Source organism: Dendropsophus ebraccatus, chromosome 1, assembly GCF_027789765.1.
Source record: "Dendropsophus ebraccatus isolate aDenEbr1 chromosome 1, aDenEbr1.pat, whole genome shotgun sequence".
NCBI classification, from domain to species: domain Eukaryota; kingdom Metazoa; phylum Chordata; class Amphibia; order Anura; family Hylidae; genus Dendropsophus; species Dendropsophus ebraccatus.
The window spans coordinates 124,882,321-124,901,284 of record NC_091454.1 but is presented as its reverse complement, the minus strand read 5'-3'; the positions used below and the strand labels follow the sequence as shown (position 1 = coordinate 124,901,284).

Sequence of the window (18,964 nt, the reverse complement as noted above, 5' to 3'; positions counted from 1 at the left end):
GCGACATAGTGTAGTGTGTGAGGCTGGAAAATACAGCCACCCAGTTTTACTTATAGTTTGTATCTACTTAGGTAGAAGCATCACTTTTAGTACATGCTAAGGCTCCATACTAAGGAGTAATTAAGGTTCTATGCCAATGTGAAGGAGTCCTTCAATATTATTGTTACAGAATAGACCCAAACCTTGTCTAAGGCCAGTTCTTTTTCTTTTACTCACTCACTGTCGCCCCCTACTGAAGGGTAAGGAGAATGACAACTGCTCAGTATAAAGTGTAGTCACTTGTAAAGCCAGCCTAAGTAGATAACCTTTTATAGAAGGAATAAAGATTAAGCTGGACTCTATTAAATCTTTTGCACTGGAATGGACATGCTTGCTGTGTTCTGCGCCTTCTTGACTTTCTCTGGAAAGGGTTAAGTAGAGCATTAACTCTTGGCAGGCCGTGTGCGCGCCGAGGCAATTATGTCAGTGACAGTGGAGAGGTCGGGGCTGGCTGAACAATGAGTCACTGTAATGCCTCACACTGTAGTACCTCACACTGTAGTGCCTCACGTGTAGCCCCGTCCTGTGCTCTCCCGGTGTATGTGTGTGTGCTGTCTGACGTGTGAGCACAAGCGCTGCCAGCCCAGCAAGTGACTTGGAGCAGAGTGTGAACAGGGCTGTGCCTCCCTCCTCCTCCCGCCCTGTGGAGCCCGAGTCCCTCACGCAGCCAGACAGCATTGGTTTGTTGACAAAGTGGATGAATGAGTGGATGAGCTCCAGCTCCGGTTATGGCAGCACCCGGCACAGGCAGAGCAGGACACCCACAGCAGCAGTAGCCCAGCACTGGAGCCAGTCACCAAGCAGGACCCTGACTGACATCCTGGATCTATTACAGCTCTGAGTGTAATCCATAGCCAGCTCACTCTCCTGCCCATCACCTCAGGGAAGACGACTGCTGCCTCCCCTACTCCTGACTGCAGGCAACTTCTCTCTCCAGGACTCTCACTACTGCATCTACTGACAGCAGGTAACTGGCTTTCTGTCCTAAGAACTGGGTATAGAGAGCAGCACATAGAGGGAACTGTAGAAGAATTATGCATGGCTAGTAATGTACAAGGTGGGCTGTCTTCTAGAGAATAGGCTTTGATATGGAGACACCTGTTTCAGTATTAGCAGAGTCAGTATAGTTTGTTTTATATGAGCTATGTAGATATATACAGATAGTTATAGGCTTTTTATGTTACAAGGGTTACATGCAGTCCTATGCAAAACCACAGATGATTAAACAAGTTGTCCAAATAACAATGTGGCTCTGCTACATCTTTATATATATATATATATATATATATATATATATATATATATATATATATATATATATATAATTGCTTATGTATCTCATCACCTATCACTATCTGTCTGTCTTATCTATCTATCTATCTATCTATCTATCTATCTATCTATCTATCTATATCTTATAATCTATCTATCTATCTATCTATCTATCTATCTATCTCCTATCTATCTATTTATCTCTCTATCTCCTATCTATCTATCTATCTATCTATCTATCTATCTATCTATCTATCTATCTATCTTCTATCTATCTATCTATCTATCTATCTAGTTCTATCTATCTATCTATCTATCTATCTATCTAGATCTATCTATCTATCTATCCATCCATCATAATATAATTTCCTTGAAAATGTGTTGGGATGTGACTATTTAAGCTACAGTATTCTGGGCTTCTCCATCCAGTTTCATAACTGACCTGCACTGTCTGTATTATATACAATTCTCATCTATAATTAAGTTAAGTCTCTATCCCATTTAATTATAACATGTAACGATTATGGAATAATTAATGGGAAGGCCATCTAAGTGGTAGTATCCAGCACCAGAAATACCCCATGTGCTTGGATTCCTTAGAGGAGTTTTAAAAGGAATTACTGAGTCTTGAAGCTAGTCAGCATGCTTTTTCTTAAACATTGGCAATCGTTTTCAAGTTGGTGAAAGTCTGCCAACATTTGCAGGGAAGTCTACATGTTACAGAGTGAGGCACAGACATTACCATTCTGTATGTCTTTGCCAAAAAGGGTTTTTAATGCAGCAGAATGGAAGCATACTTTATAAAATCCCTAATAATGGTTTGTGACTGAGTCTGTTTTCCACTTGTCTACAGTCTAGTGTATTATCCTTCTAAGTTATATAGTGCTGTGTAATAAGCATGCTAACTTGGTCTGCCAGTTTAGTCTGCTATGCTGGCTATGAAGTGACATGCATAATCATATTCAGATGTGTACATAAAACTTACTCTATCTATCTATCTATCTATCTATCTATCTATCTATCTATCTACAGAAAAACAATAGTCACTGCGGCACTCCAATGTAGCTCGTGTTCAAACAGTGAAGTTTATTTCTCCCACAAAGTGCATTAGCAACGTTTCAGCTCAATCCATATGAACCTTTCTCAAGCTGTGTATCTATCTATCTATCTATCTATCTATCTTTCTATCTATCTATCTATCTATGTTCGAGATATTCCGCAGCACACCAGCATACGTGAAAAAAGTGATTTTATTCCAAAAGTACAAAAAAATACAAAGGATGCGACGTTTTGATCTTCTCAAAAGATCATTATCAAGCATGCTTGATAATGATCTTGTGAGAAGATCAAAATGTCGCATCCTTTGTATTTTTTTGTACTTTTGGAATAAAATCACTTTTTTCACGTATGCTGGTGTGCTGCGGAATATCTCGACATACTTCTGGGGATCCCCAAGCCAAGGGACTGACTGACATGCAGCTTTGGATGTGCGTCTTTCTCCTGTTTCTATCTATCTATCTATCTATCTATCTATCTATCTATCTATCTATCTATCTATCAAGGGAAAGACCACAGCACTCCTCGGTAGAATTTAAAAGGTGTGGTTTATTCAAAAAGCAAGTGGAGCATACAGACGCAACGTTTCAGCAGCTATTCGCCGCCTTTTTCAATGCTTGAAAAAGGCGGCGAATAGCTGCTGAAACGTTGCGTCTGTATGCTGCACTTGCTTTTTGAATAAACCGCTCCTTTTAAATTCTACCGAGGAGTGCTGTGGTCTTTCCCTTGCTATTTATTCGGTCCTTGGTCTCGACTTGGATACGCTGGCACCCAATACCAGAACACGAAGTGCTGCTATTGTTTTGATTTTTTATCTATCTATCTATCTATCTATCTATCTATCTATCTATCTATCTATCTATTCCATAAGGGGAGTCTGAACCCTCTAGTCAAGTGACTTCCTTTTGATGTCATGCAACTACCATCCCATCTAAAGTCTGTGCCAATTACTGTGAGATTGTGTTGCTTTTTCTATCCTAATGTATACTGGAAGTAAGATATTGTCCAAACAGGATATTGCTATTAGTGGTGGGATTCTGTAGTTTCTGGGTTGCATCAACTCTTCTTATTTTTACGTCTGAGGATAACAGAGCAACATGAAGAGGCGTTTCTTGATGTTTACTGCTTACATAGGAAATCCCCACATTTCCAGGGAAATCACCAGATTAATTGTCATTCTGATGGTTATTTTTAGTCCCTGATCAATATAATTCTGGGTCCCTCGCATATTACATGTCTTTAATCAGACAAGTGACCTCTGCTTTAACTTCCCATTAACAGTCTGACACACAGAACTTCCGAGCCCCATTCATATGCCAGATACATCTCTGTTACTTATCCAAAGTGATTAGACCAGAGCACAACATAGTGATTTATTTCTCAAGTAATGGGAAGACGATCTTGGTCATACAGTTGACTTCAACCATTCCTTGTACTTGAAGTATTGCAGAGCTGATTCTCTTCACCAAAATGTGAGTGATGTTTTGTTTCACATGTCTTGTTAAGATCTCAGTGACAAAACAGTTCCCACCTGCCTGCGAGGCACCAATAAACGGTTTTAATAGCCATTAAAATAAAGTTATTCTAATATATATATATATATATATATATATATATATAATAACTTTCTCATTGCCCAATTACAATAAGGCTATGTTCACTTGACTCCTTTGAATTGACACTTTTACGACCCTGCCTCAATAACAGTCCCTTATCTTTCTCATGCAGCACTCACTGAGGTCTTAACAAACAACTATTGTTCAGTGGTTTGGAATTTAGCAATAACCTTAAAGGAATTTACTTATATATTAGTGTTTTATTTTGTGCTCCTTTCCAACTTTCCAAAACATACTCCTTTATACCATTCCACTTCTGTACTACTACTACTACTACTACTACTACTACTACTACTATGTAGGTAGAATGTATAATCTTTTTTTATTATTGGACATGTATGGTGGTGTTCTCCATAGACTGACTGCAGTCAGTCATTACAATAACTGAAGTTTCTAGGACTATACATGATGAGTTATACCAATACCCCCAAACACCCTTGTGATGAACTCTCAATGTTCCTGGTGCTTCCATGTGGCAATCCCAGCATCAGGCTGTATTTATGCTTCTTGTAACACTGGTTAGTTTTCTTCTTTTTGTGTATACAGATGTGTCCATATTAACATTTTTGTGAATTTAGTAAGGAACCTAATTTCTTACAATGCAAAAACAATACATGGTTTCACCATGCTAGCAAAACCCTCAATAGGTGTCAATTCACATTACAGCTACTGGATGACCACACACAGACATAGAGCAGACAGAAAGTATGGATTAGAGATGAGCAAATCTCCTAAGGTAATCTTGGGTCTAATTTGACAAACCCTACTGTCAGATTCATGTCAGATTTGGATTCTTCAGAATGTGAAGTTGCCCTGTGATTGCCCATGAAAATGAATACTCCTGTATTGGACAGTGGGCTGCATGGACAATTTAGCGATGGTTTGCCGAGTGATTAATCATGGCTTATCTCGTTGATCAGCACTCGTTTGCGTCAGCATATTGGGCTGTGTAAAAGGACCCTAAAGACCTTGTCCATATTTGGCCGATTCTGACCCAATATGGCCGATAATCGCTTTGTGTAATAAAAACCAAAGAGCATGCTGATGTTGATGTCGGCTGATCTTTTTATTTTAACGTCTTTCAACATGTTGAAAGAAGAAAGACAACAACAGCATCAATCTGCTGCTGTCGCTCCGTGTAATCGCCAGGGGAGCGCACCGGCAGCTTCCCCCCCCCCCCCAAACCGCACTTACCTGCTCGCTGTCTGTGAGTGTAATGGCGCCGTCAGTGAGCGGGGAACGAGGAGCAAGCGAGCGCTGACCTGACAGGTCGGTGCTCGCTTGTTCCCGGAGATTGTCCTGTGTAACAGGGGCTTAAGGAAGGACAGAGCTTTACAATACTAAGTGTTTGGCATGGCTTCCATTCACAGGCATTCCATACAAGTATTTAGGTGTTATGTATCTTTTATCTCTTTAAAACAACTTGCACACAGTCATTTTTCAGCATTGATGTAGCCGTAATTGGGCCCAGTATTTATACATTTACTCTAAAGGGAGAATCCCCAATTTATTTATCTGTTTTTAACTTCAATTGGAAGAATTTGAATAGCTGATACAAATCAAACCACCTGAAAGAACGATTTGTCTGTGTCTAATAGATTGTAAGCAGTATGGCCATAACGTCATATTGTTGTGAAAAGGTAGAAGACGTCATGGGGATTGTCTTAAATCCTTATGGTTGTTCAATGTTTTTCATGTATTATTGACACAGTGGAATATTGTGCTTACTAACCATGGTGGCACCCTTCCATGTATAAATATATGGGTAAATAGAATTGAGGTAGCTTGATATGTCATGTTGTCACACAGTATCCACAAGTTCTCATACATGGTATTACTAAAGATTTCCGCACAAATTAGCTGCAGTTGTTTTGCTATATTGAAAGAATTATTAGTGGGATTTGTTATTTAATGCAAGGATCACAATGTCTTAAGATATAAATTGCATAAGCTAGAAAGCAACAAGAGGCAGCATTGATATGTTCAAATGTGGCATAGATGGCTTCCAGTATTATATAAAAATACAGCTGCTGACCCAGAATAAAAGTATTTTGTTGCATACTGAATGCTGAAAGTGATGCCAGCTTTCCATTTCTCTGTAAAATGAGCCTCAAGAAAACATCATGGTGAATATTGGCCAAGTTAAAACATATCTTCTTTTATTTTTCTACTGAGTGTTAAAACTGATCTCCCATTGTAACATTCTAAAGGTTTTACACTCTTCGGTCAATGTCCGAACACTAAAGGATGTCTGAATGTAGCAGTTTTTCTGGCACCCTTATACCCTAGAATTTCTTAGAGGTCCTATTTTAGAATGATTTTGTACAGCATAGACATAGTTGGAGGAAGGAAAAAAAGCAGCACGTATGTTTGGCAAATCGACCAAGTGTACTTACAGTAAGGCTACATTTGGCCCATTCAAGTCTATAGGCCTCTTAGCAACATGTTAGGCTGTGTGTTGGCATCCCTTTTTGATGCCAACATATAGCACGATGAAAGACACAAAGTATGAAGCTACCCATTCCCAAACTGTATTCCTTGCTCCAGCTTGGATCTTGATATCCCTTTTCTATATACTAACATTAAAGAATTAAGCACTTTTTGGTGTGGTTTTTAATCATACTTCCCACATTGTAGCATTTCAAGTCACTTAGCTGCAGTCAGCAATGAGGTAGTTGTGCTTTTTTTTTTGTAATAGGTCAATGTCACTGAGTTCAGAGTCAGGCCAGTACATAGGCTTAGGAAACAGCTGCCTTGGGGCATGGCTTTCCTTTTGAAGGCAGTTTTCATGCTACCCACCCTTTCTTGTGATCTGTAAAGATTGAAGTGCTCCTACAAGGCTGAAGCTGACTGGGACTGACCTCTGGACACTGTATATAGCCTAGGGAATGGATACAGTTATGCATCTGTGTCACAGCTCATATTATAATTAATTGTAGAAGGAAATACTGTGTGACGTTGTTTTTAATGGGGGTAGCTGATTTTAGTAATTATTCAAAGGAGTTCCTTATGCCATAGAAATATATTCAAGATAGAGTTTAAAACACATTCATACTCCAATATACTTTGTTGAACCAATTCTTCAAAGACATAGATACCATAACTACAGAGGAAAGCACAGTCGGCCTACTTGTAGTGTGTTCATATTACTAGTAACGTAGATTCTCAATAAATCTATTCTACTTCTTCAGATGAAACATGGTCTCAGGGTGCATTCACACATACAGGAGCCACAGCAGATCTGCAGCACAGTGTGTGTGTGTGTGTGTGAAGCTACCCATAAAAGCATTTTCATGGTAACTTCACAGTTATGGTCTCCAGAACAAACACTGGGAAGCATATAGCACCAGCAACCAATGAAATAGCATATGGTCCAGAATTGGTTTATATAGCTTATATAGAAACTGTATTAGGACTTTAATGTTCATTCCTAATATACTGACCTTAAACTATACTAGTAAAAGAACAATCCTTCATTAGACCATAACAGGACTATTCAGTGTCAGATTAAAGTATATGTGCAGATGTTTAAAAGGCACTGGATAACTATGGCAACTATAGCGTATCTTCCTCTCCTGGCTACTTGGCACCTAAGTAACATGAGGGAGGAGGTCTCATCTGTGAACACAGCTCAACTGTGTTGTGTACTTAAACTTAAGGAACAAGTCATTAATGCCACTATAGGCTAAGATTCTTGCTTCGGCTTTGCCAAATGCTTCTTCTGACTAGCATTTCTTTATAAGTACTTGCCCACCAAAGACACAACAGAAAGCTAAGTTGGTCAGTAACTTTTGACACATGTTAGCCGCATGCTTTCTTTGCCCTGATAACTATTCCTTCTGATTTCACTATAAATATACTTGCTTACTTATCAGGGCATGTATACAATTTTCCCACCACACCAGACCCTGTTAAGTTTTGAGGAGAGTGAACTTGTAAAAACTTTGAGAATATAATCTTCAAATTTCACATTCCCAAGGTGTACTGAACAACTTAAGGCCGGTTCGCACATCGTGTCACAGAACGGCGGTGTCAGTGAAGATCATCCCAGCCGGTACTGCAATACCGTCCGGATGATCTTCATTTGTTCTTAATTCGGATGCGGGCAGAGCCACACTTTTCATTGTGTGACCTGTCAGTTCTGTGCGACCACTATTCAATGAATAGCAGCTGTGCAAAACTTACATGTCCGTTTTCTTGAGGGCTGCTAGGGATCCCAGACAGAGCATATACTAAGTGTATACACTCCGTCCGGGATTGCACATCAGCAACAACGGCCATGAGTAATACTAAACTTATATTGTGTGAAAAGCGTGCACATGCAGGGAAGGGAGGCCATGGAGTGGCCCTGCAACCCCCATGTCACAGGACCAGACTCAAAACGCCCCCCCAAAAAGTCCCAGCCAGCACCACCAGTGGGGAAGGCTGCCCCCAAACAACACAAGTATGGATATGGTATTACACTCACCAAAAACTGCTGCAGACAGAATGGGAAAAACATGGAGGTACTGTCATGTGAGCACAGGCATATGCTCTGCTGACTAAGGTCACATGGGTCTATTAAAGGGGAGTGCCAGCTGCCCAGAAAGGAGAGAAAAATACAAAATCCGACATGGAGATAGAGGAGCGGCTGCACATCACACCTATGGCTGATACTAATGCTGCCAAGCCTATTTTAAAAAAACAACTTCAGGATGTTGGAATATGAATTGATCAAGCCTAATTGCCCCGTGTACCAACATGCAGGTCTCCTTGTTCACACGGGTCCCTATGCTAACTCCACACCATGTCGGTCAGTGACCGCAACCCCCGCAAAGCGTGCACATGCAGGGAAGGGAGGCCATGGAGTGGCCCTGCAACCCCCATGTCACAGGACCAGACTCAAAACCCAACGCCCCCCCCAAAAGTCCCAGCCAGCACCACCTGCTAGTTTAAAGTTATCTTCATTGAAAAGTACAGTGCTTTTCCTTCAAAAATAAGGACATTTCAATGTGACCCCAAACTTTTGAACGGTAGTGTATATATATATATATATATATATATATATATATATATATATATACACTCTTTGTAATAACCCATGGTAAGTATTTACAAAAATCAATTATGAAATATATGTTTCTAGATAAAACTGTTTAAAAATTATCCAAACAAATCTCTCCTTTTAAGCACCATGATACTGATAAATCTTTTTTTTATCACTCTTTAGGAGTGCAAGAAAATGTAACTGAATCCTCCTACGGCTACTTGAAATAGCAGTGATAACTACTTACTCCTTCATGAACAGTCAGGCATATATAGAATTTCTTAACCTATTGGTCGTAGATTAATTAAGTGGCACATTTATGACCTTAACTCAAACATAGAGGGAATGTGGGAGACATCTCGAAAGAAGGAATATTGACTGAAAATGTTAGGTTTTTTACACAAGTTTAATGAGTGCTTATTTTTGCAGATCCTTATAATATTGATATTTTACAGCTGCAAATATACTTTAGTATTACGCTAACATGAAACTGGCTGGTCCCTCAGTACCTATGTATACATGGTAAAAAGTTTTGCTTTTTTGGCTTTTACCTACTAATGGGGCTCCTTAGCTTAAAAACATATCTTTTAGAAGCAGTCAGTTCCTATGATGAGTTGGCTTGTGGTAAATCCTGAAACTTTCCACTGAACTTCTCTCTATGAACAGTATCTGTGTTAGAGGACATGACCTTGTGTATGGAACAGGGCTCTTATGCTATAAGGCATATTGAGTGTAATAATGGTACCTTGTGGCTGGCAATGGTTTTATGCAGAAAATTCACCCTTTTTTTTCAAGAGGAGTAAGCTTGTCATAATCCATGTTTCTTCAATAAACTGATGATATTACATACTTTACCGAAACTATAAAGTATGAGTATACAAACCAGAAATGAATGGCCATATGCAGTTATTTACCTCAGACTACTGTGGAAAATTGTCTACAATTAAAAAAGTTTGTTTGTGGTACAACAAGAATTCCAGGGCTCCACTAAATGTCATGGCTATATGCATGTGTACAATTCACTGCTTGTCCTTTGGTCTGTTCTGCATCCTACAGTGGGGGAAATGCAATTTAAATTGATGTTAATAGCAACATATGGGGAATAGCGGATGCTATTAGTACCACATAGCATAGAACCTTGTATTTCCTCCTGACTTTTTATATTTTTCTGTGCATATGCAGTAAATGGTCCTTGGGGTCCATGTATATTTTGTGGTTTTCTTCTATGTTCATTAACATAAAGCAACTGTGATCAAAACATACACCTTATAGTACTTATTGACCACAAAACTAATCCTATTTTTATATCATAAGAAGACATGTCATAGGACAACTCTATTGTGTCCGGGGATCTAAAGACTTTTTATCACAAATAAAATTAGTCAGTACACTGGTCTTACTGGATATAAAGGCCAAAATATACTATATATTCCTGTGTTTGTAGTCTCCATGGCTATATGACTTCATCGGATTTATGCTACATTAAGGGCGGGTTCACACTACGGAATTCTCGTGGACAATGTCCGCGGAATTCCGTCAGCTGTCCGCCCGCACATCTGGGCACCTTTCCGTCGGCCCCATAGACACCATTCTATGGGCCGACGTATTCCGCTATACGCTGAAAGAAGTGTCATGTCACTTCTTTTAGCGGATCACGGAATACGCCGGCCCATAGAATGGTGTCTATGGAGCCGGCGGAAAAGCGCGTGCCCGTGCGGGCAGACAGCTGACGGAATTCCGCGGACATTGTCCGCGAGAATTCCGTAGTGTGAACCCGCCCTTAAAATAATAGGAACTCAGTATTAACTTGTGGCTAACAGCTTTACATACTACTACAAGGAGAGGGAAGCTGGCCATAAAATTAACACAACAGATATTCTGGCTGACAGAAGGTGTTTCCCTGGAAAAAAAAGTTTTTCCATAGATGTCCACTACATTCAAGAGTATATATTATTAAAAAACAATTGCAGTAGGCTTTGGTATGGGCTCATGCAAGAGAAAGCAATGATAAAAATTCTATTGATTTTCTGTGTGATCAGTCACCCGGTGTCCATAGATGTGACACTGTCACCTTATCCTACTGATCTACATCATGTAATAGTATTCTTTTCTAGTAGACATGCGGCCGGATGCGTACAAACCGCGAACATACGCCCGTAATACAGTTATGCTTTCCTAGCTTGTTTCGAAGCGATCTGAGGCAGGTCATTTACTTGGAAATCTTCGCCCAGCCCTGTAAACCACACAGAACCTTTTGGATCGAAAAATCAAGTTCAATTTGGCTGAAATAAGTACTTCGTACGGGACCGTATGGAAATCCACGGCCGTGAGTTTCAACATTTCCGTCCTCAAACAATGGTCTTGTTCATTTTTCACGCTGCCGTATACGATCCGGCCGTAAGCTCATACGTAGTGTGCATTGTGCAGGCGTATATGGTATACTTTCAAGCGAACGCATCAACCTCAAAACTATGTGCGTATATTCGCAGTTCGCACTACGGCCGGAAACATACGCAGTGTGAACATAGCCTGAAGTTGCTATTATTGGATATGTGAATCAAATATTGAAAGACTAATCAAAGTAAAATGTGACTTTTCCTGTTGCAATTATTTTGTTAGAGAGCATTAGTCTATTAGGTAGACTGCTTTATTTTGCATTTATACCAACTTCGTAAATCCAATTACCTAATAGCAAAGGCTGTACTGATAAGCACAACAGCATTTTTACATTGTTACTTATAAGTGTGAAACACCATTAGCCCTCATACACTTTGATATAGCATATGTTTATTATGACATCACAAAGTAAAAAACAAAACAAAAAAAAAACATATAGGCTATGTTCACACAATGTTTTTTCAGCTCTGTTTAAAATGATGTCCAACTATTTGAGTCTAAAATAATGAACGTCATTTAGCAGCCTGTCCTCCCCTTAGTGCAATGACTGGTGGGGTTACTAATTGGCCTTTGGCTGTGGCTTATTTGAAAAGCCTATTGAATTTAATAGTAAAAACCGAGAAAAAAATGTGAGAAAAGAAAAACTGTGAAAAACTAATAAAAAATGCCAGTTGTTTGCAAAAGACGTCCCAAAATAATGTTCATGTTCATTATTTTGCTGTCCGTCATTCAATACATTGTTTGCATTGGACATCAGTCTTTCCATTGACTTCAATGCATTGCCATTGCTGCCAATTAAATAACGGCAAAAACGGACGTTTTTAAAAATATCAAATTCGTCCGTCTTTTCTCTATTTTTGACGTTGTGTAAATATAACCATCCGCATACCATCTAAACTGCTTGAGGCCTGCTTTGCCCAGTATATATAATTTTATTTTTTCATTCAAAATTTTTACAGAATTTTAGAATAAACATGAAAAAATAACAAACATCACAGCATACATTAGTAACTAAAACACCATAATAAGGAAAAGTAACAAAACCCTGTGGCATAGGTAGCATTTTATGGTGTAGTCTAATCTGTACTAGTAGAGAACTGAAGTTCCTAAGGTGGGCTAGGGGGGAGGTCACGAAGAGAAGAATGTACTGTCCAGCCAAGAAGTCCACTGAGACTCAAATTACTGTTAAGTTAAGGCCATGTTCCCACTGCGCAAGTTTGTAACAATGGCCGTTATTACTACAGAACTTACGTAGTGGTACCTTCTAAGGAATCCCGTTCGGAGTGTATACACATGGTATACACACCGGCCGGGTCACGGAATGGCCGGTGTCATACAAAGTGGAAACGTGGCCTAAGATTGTAAAATAGGGAAATTTCTTTCTGCTTGGTGGTTTTGTTATTTAGGAATTTTATAACAATGTGATTCATCTTTAATTGGTTCAGAAGTTAAGTGTGGAGGAGCTCCCTTATTTTTTAAAAAATTGTGGAAGTCCTTATTGGTAATGGCAGTAGTATTCACTAGATATGAAAAAAGGAAAGCTTTTGATGTTGTAAGCAAGTTAGTGGTGTGACCCATCCTATGAAGCATCCTAATACACAGCAAAGTGGCATTTTCAATATGGTTTTTTAACTGAACCAGATTTTGTTAGGAGGCATGAGTCACTAGTGTCGCTAGGTGTCCAGCACTGAAGCCTAATAATAATCCTGGAGATTTGTCAGACCAACCCCTCTTCTACCTTTCCATGTCATATCATTAGTGATTTAGTGATCCTTGGCTTCATATTATAATGGGATGGGAATTGTCCTAAACAAATAGAAGAGTTTGGGAAGAAAGAGCATTTTTAATGTAGTGATGTGTCTTAATCATGAAATAAAATAGGATTATTGAGCAATGATGTCAATGAGGAAGGGGGGGGGGGTGGACTCATAACGTAGGGATACAGAGGAGCCCAGTATATATTTTGAGCTTGCTTTATATTGCAAAGCTTATAAATCATGTTCACATCTTTGAAAGATCATTAACATTAGTATGTTCCACGATTTCATGCTTGCTTCATGCCTTTTTCCTGATATATCCCCAGTGCATAATTATGTCACTTTATATTAAAGGTGGTATGCAACAAAAACAGGGGTGTATAATTGTTTGCAACATTGTAATCATAGTCAAAGTACAATCATATGATGCCAGAAGACATTCATCTGCAATTGATTCTGGGCCTATGAAGTTGTATTGACTCAGGTGCCGAATCGCTTAACTTGGTTGTCTATTTATTGAACTATGTTGTGCATGATAGAAAACTCCTCTACTAAACAGGATTGTACCCGAGAGGTAGATCAGAGATGCTTGTACAAAATGGATATTTTTATTAAGCCATGTATAATTGTTCTAGCATGCTGTAAAATTAAATCTATCAAATGATTTTGACAGAACATGTGGGGATCATAAAAGATTCATCTGACTTAGGATTCAAATGACAATAGCTTGGAAAACATGACAGAGTAGCCAAAGGGGGTTCATTCCTTAGCGAGATGAAACAAAGGGAATGGAGACAGCTAGATGTCCATGAAAGACAGATAAGACAGTGGGTCTAGAACTAAGAGAGAAAATGACTTAATGTACGTTGCTGAAAAGATGATCTGCAGTTCAGAATCTGGATGTAGATATGACGCCAATTACGATGGAGACAGGAGGGCTGTAATGAACAGATGCAGATCCAGTCTTCTATGCTATTCAGTAGCTTTAAAACTACAGTATTTCCTAAACTGCACAATTACTTCATTTAATGGGAAGTAATCTAGTGACCTAAACAATTCTTTCCACATGATGTGCCTCCGCTGTGGTGTGAAGGTACAGGGAGTCTTCAGGAAATAGTACTTTAACAGATGAGCAATTTTACGACACTATTACACTCATCTCATGAAGGTAATCCATACTTAGCGCATTGTCTATACTTGCAGACTGATATGACTCAGTCATTTATGGTGATGGATAAACTATGGGTTACAAGTGTGTTATCTTTATAGTAGTCAAAACAACAAATTCCCTGACTGGTCTTAAATGAGTTATTCCAAAATCAAAAGTAAAGGTATATAAGAAGCTAAATGATAGGACTTTGCCTGTTAGGACTCCCAACCACTTTGAGAACAGAGGTCACCTATCCCCCAAATGAATGCAGTGTGTAAGTACAATCACCATTCCATTAAATCTCTTTATGGATTTTGAACATTGCAAAGCTTCTTGGGATTGGTGTGGGTCCCATCAGTTGGACCCACACTATAAATAGGGGATAACTTTTGATCTTGGGATAACCCCTTTAAGCCAGTCATACACATGAGACAGCCATTGACTGGTGGAACAGCCTCCCCCCCCCCCAATACACATAAATGCCCAGCTTGGTGAAGCGTTCATATATTCAGAATGGAAAGGGGGGGGGGGGGGGGGGAGGACTTAGGCTGCTTTAGATGATTTAGCTGTTGTTTACTTTAAGTGACTACCAGTCATTTGCAAGTACAAAAACACTTAATTCTCAATGTAAACGTACAATAATAACTAACAAACAGGAATGCAGCCATGTTATCACTGCATGTTTTCAGAAGCTTATTTTTACATTCTATACAGAGTTATAGTAAAATAACCTTCCATCACATATTGTTAATACACTTCCTAAATAAAAGGTGACAATTATAATTTATCTTGTATTTCTCCATCTGAACAAAGTGCAGACTTTCAGCAGTGCACACAGGGCCAAACTACAGTATATGCAAGTATATAAACACTTTCACTGAGCGAAAGTGATGACACCATGTGAGGGCTATTAAGACTTCAAAAGACCCTTAAATCAACACTGGTGTAAGGTTTAGAAGGGTGGTCCTCAATCTTAGTCATCACACACCAGTGACTTCTACTTCTGCCATTCCACCCTAATGTTTTAATGATATCAGCAAAACCTATGTAGGATGTATTAGGTATCTTTAAGATTTGATATTTAATTTCCCTTTTTCTACATTATATCTTGCTAATTCAAAGCAGTTGTATCTATAAAGGAGACATTATTCAGTGGTGGTGTGGTGTATTCAGCTTCAAGTGCAGATTAATGACAAGTTTTTATTGCAGTTGATTCCCTTTTCCTTCTATGGTTGTGTACTGAGAAAATATCTGCTCTTTCCCAAAGTGTAAAGCTTACCACCTATTTTATATGTAGACATGTGTTTTGTTTTACCGTATTCATTTTTTCACAACCAAAGTGCTGGTTTGCTATACACGTGTCATTCTAGCATTAAGATGAGTAACGTCAGTAACTAAAATGGATATCATAGTGGGGTGTTTGCCATTTCACACATTACGTTACAGTCTTGTGAACTGTCTGGATCACTGATGTTTTACAGGGTATCTGGCACATAGATCCCCTCACTATGAGATACAAGAAGTAAACTCCATGCACAGTACTGGCTGCTATAATAAAGCCTCCTCCTATTAAAATTTTAAAATGGCACATATAGGGATGTATAATATTATGATACAAAATAGTACTAAAACATATACTTTTTGTTGTACTGAATGTCATAGCAGGTAATTTGTATAGTAAAAAATCTTGTCAAACATATGGCATGCATTTGGACCATTGTGGGTATATTTGTTTTGTGTACAGACATACAGTTTATGTACGATTTTATGGGGTTTGAACTGACCCTGACAAATACCGAGAATACATTAAAGGTCACCCACCTCGGTCAATGATTGGCTGAGCAGGCATTTCCTGTAGGGTCAACACAACAAAGGAAGTAGTCTAGAGCAGCGGGGCCCAGACATTGTCAGGGAACCAGTGGCAGCACAGGCAAGTATGTTTGTCTGTCTCTTTTCACCTTTTAAAGCACATGGGCTTGTTTGAAAAAACATATCAGAAATAATAGTGAGAAAAAACTTGGTGTGTATACACCGGTACCTTAGCATCTCCGGACAGCTGTCCTACATATATCCGGACTCTTTGGGAAAAGGAATCCCCGAACTCTGGTCACAGATCCATATATTCTTTATTCAGGGTGCTGGTACAGACAACGCTCACAAGGCTCTTACATTCACCCAGTGTCCACCTGTTGTCCTGCGGACGTTTCGGAGGATAAGCTCCTCCTTCCTCATGCGCATGCAGGGATCCATTGCGGATCGACTGTGGATCCCTGTACTTTTAATATGATTTCATTCTCGCAGCGGTATTGTCATCCAGCTTCTAGTATGTAAAAGGCGGCCCACTTAACCTCCTGCGGCCCTGGGGAATACATTACTAGGTCCATGCTCCAGCTTGTTTCAGGGACTCCCGGTATCTGGATGTCCTGCTCAGCCAATCAGTGCGCTCCCCGGTTGAGATTAGATAGGCCATATACAGTGCTGTCTAAGCCAACCCAGTTAGGATAGTATAAATAGGCTTTTTAGCAGTATATACATTTTTTTAACTTTAATATGACCTCCTCTAGTTTTATTTATTAGTAACTGCTGCATACACATGTCTAAAATGCTACTAACATCACAAAAAAGTATTGTCTTTATAATATTAGAATCTAAGTTCTTTTGCCAAGATCAACACCATTCACAGTCTATTGACCCTAAATTTATGAAATGTATGAAATTCCTATTTTCCCATATGTGTTTCAGGCCAGATGGAAATGGAACATCGTCATTATTTTCATACAGGTGGGACCACCTGATTGTGATAGATTTGTGTTCTAACATTTGTAATTGTTGTTATTATAACTTTCGCTATGTGAGAATTTTTGTTCTGCAATGTAACAGCCAAGTCCACATTTACCTCCTTGACTGAAGTCATACCTATTCGCATCCTCCCTTTAGTGTAACATGAAAACAGTTTATGGAAAATAACAATGTGACATTTGCTCCTCATCTTTTAACTAGACTTCCAGTGTCGGGACTGTTTTATCACCACAACAGAAAATCTATTGTCACAGGAAATTGTGTAATGTTTTAATGGGATTAAAAAAATGTCGTGGTAAACAGCTAAATTCCCTATTGTAAATGTTGTCTTTGTATAGTGAGTATAGTCATTTAGTATTTGAAATACGTAAATGATCTGGGTAAGGTCAACATGTTGTAGGTAGGAAATAGGTGATTGTAAAATCCTGTAAGGCTGGGTTCACATGGGTTCATCCTTCTTTACAAAGGAAATAGGGGAGTACAAAAATGGGGAAATCATATTTCCTCGATATTCTCATAGTAAACTTTATAGAGGCACAATTCTGTCACAAGTCATTGGAGGCAGTTTGCGACGGTCAATATGTTTCTTCAGTCCCCTGTCTCTCTTCATTTGTACAGACTGTTACTTATTGTCCGGATTGCTTCTGCCTGTCGAGAACCCAAGTCAGGTAATACCTACATATCAGCGAGTTGGTAAGTACAACTCTTTAATATATAGAGAAGCATTTACAGAAGGTGGCCCTTTGGTTCAGGTATTAATGGCCCCTTTGTCAAACTGAACCTTGCACTTAACCAAGCAAAACCCCAAAGGAGTTTATATGAATAGCCCTACAGGAATGAGTTTTCCACATCTGAAAGATTAATTCATTCAGGCTGAACTTTGATGCAACTGGTTGAAAGATTTGGAGTTTAATCCTCTATTAACTGACATTTAAGTTAACGACAATTAAATTGGGTTTATGTTTTTGTGGTATTTTAAATCTACATCTTGGATCAAGTAGATATAAAGGTGGAATTTTAGAATAAGTGATCCCTTGCAAATTGAGTGCTAGGAGATTGTTGTCATTCATTGTAGCGTAACTTGTAAACCTACTTTGTTTTTGTTTTATTGTATTATTTACTTGGAACATAAACTGTGACTGTGATACTTATAATACATACTAACCTTTGCCAAATGAGATATTGCAATCACAATTAGTATTTTATTTGGTTAGTGGAAGAAGTGTGCACTTGCACTTTATTCCACATGTTATGTAGAAATATTAGAAGAAAAGAAAAAAAAAGTTTTAAAAAAGTCAGTTGCTAGTATGGTAATGGAGAATGATGAATACTTTCATTTTTAAAGGGGATGTGTGAAATTTTTATAAATCCAGGAACGGGAAATACATATAAAAAGAATCCACATATGTCATATATATATGACATGTCATATAAATATAAATAATATGTCATGTTATAAAGTTCAACTAAACCTGATTACCCCACTTGTACAACAGTGGGCATTTCTATACACTAGGCCTTAATGATGTTGCATCCATATTGAAGCCACCCCATAAATACAAGTCAATCACTGCAAGTCACTGTAACATACTGGGGTGTGTATCAGGACCAGGTGGTTACCAATAACAGCAGACACAGAAGTATGGGAATAAACATCTGATTCAGCTACATAGGTGTATTACCAATAATGAGTGGTAGTGAAGAAGGTTACTTTAAGACAAACTACTATGTAAGATTATTACGCAGGTTGACTATTGATTCCTGACATAGATTGTTTCTGGATATTCTGCTCTCTAGCCCTATGCTTATCCAGAAACTGCTAACAAAGAAGGTAAATGGGGACTGTCAGAGA

The 18,964-nt window shown here is 38.8% G+C and overlaps 1 protein-coding gene across 3 annotated transcripts in view; it reads left to right on the top strand.

Moving 5' to 3' along the window:
• The window catches only part of SEMA3D (semaphorin 3D), a 248,212-nt gene that overhangs the window by 101,904 nt on the left and 127,344 nt on the right, over window positions 1-18,964 (top strand). The window contains exons 1-2 of one of the 3 annotated variants that reach the window (XM_069978401.1): window positions 857-1,006; window positions 17,731-17,805. The exons of 1 other annotated variant lie outside the window; for it this stretch is intronic. The gene's annotated coding sequence lies outside the window, so the exon portion shown is untranslated. Of the gene's footprint in view, window positions 1-489; window positions 1,007-17,730; window positions 17,806-18,964 lie in introns of those variants that run through there. One more of the 3 variants, XM_069978382.1, reaches the window with a different exon arrangement.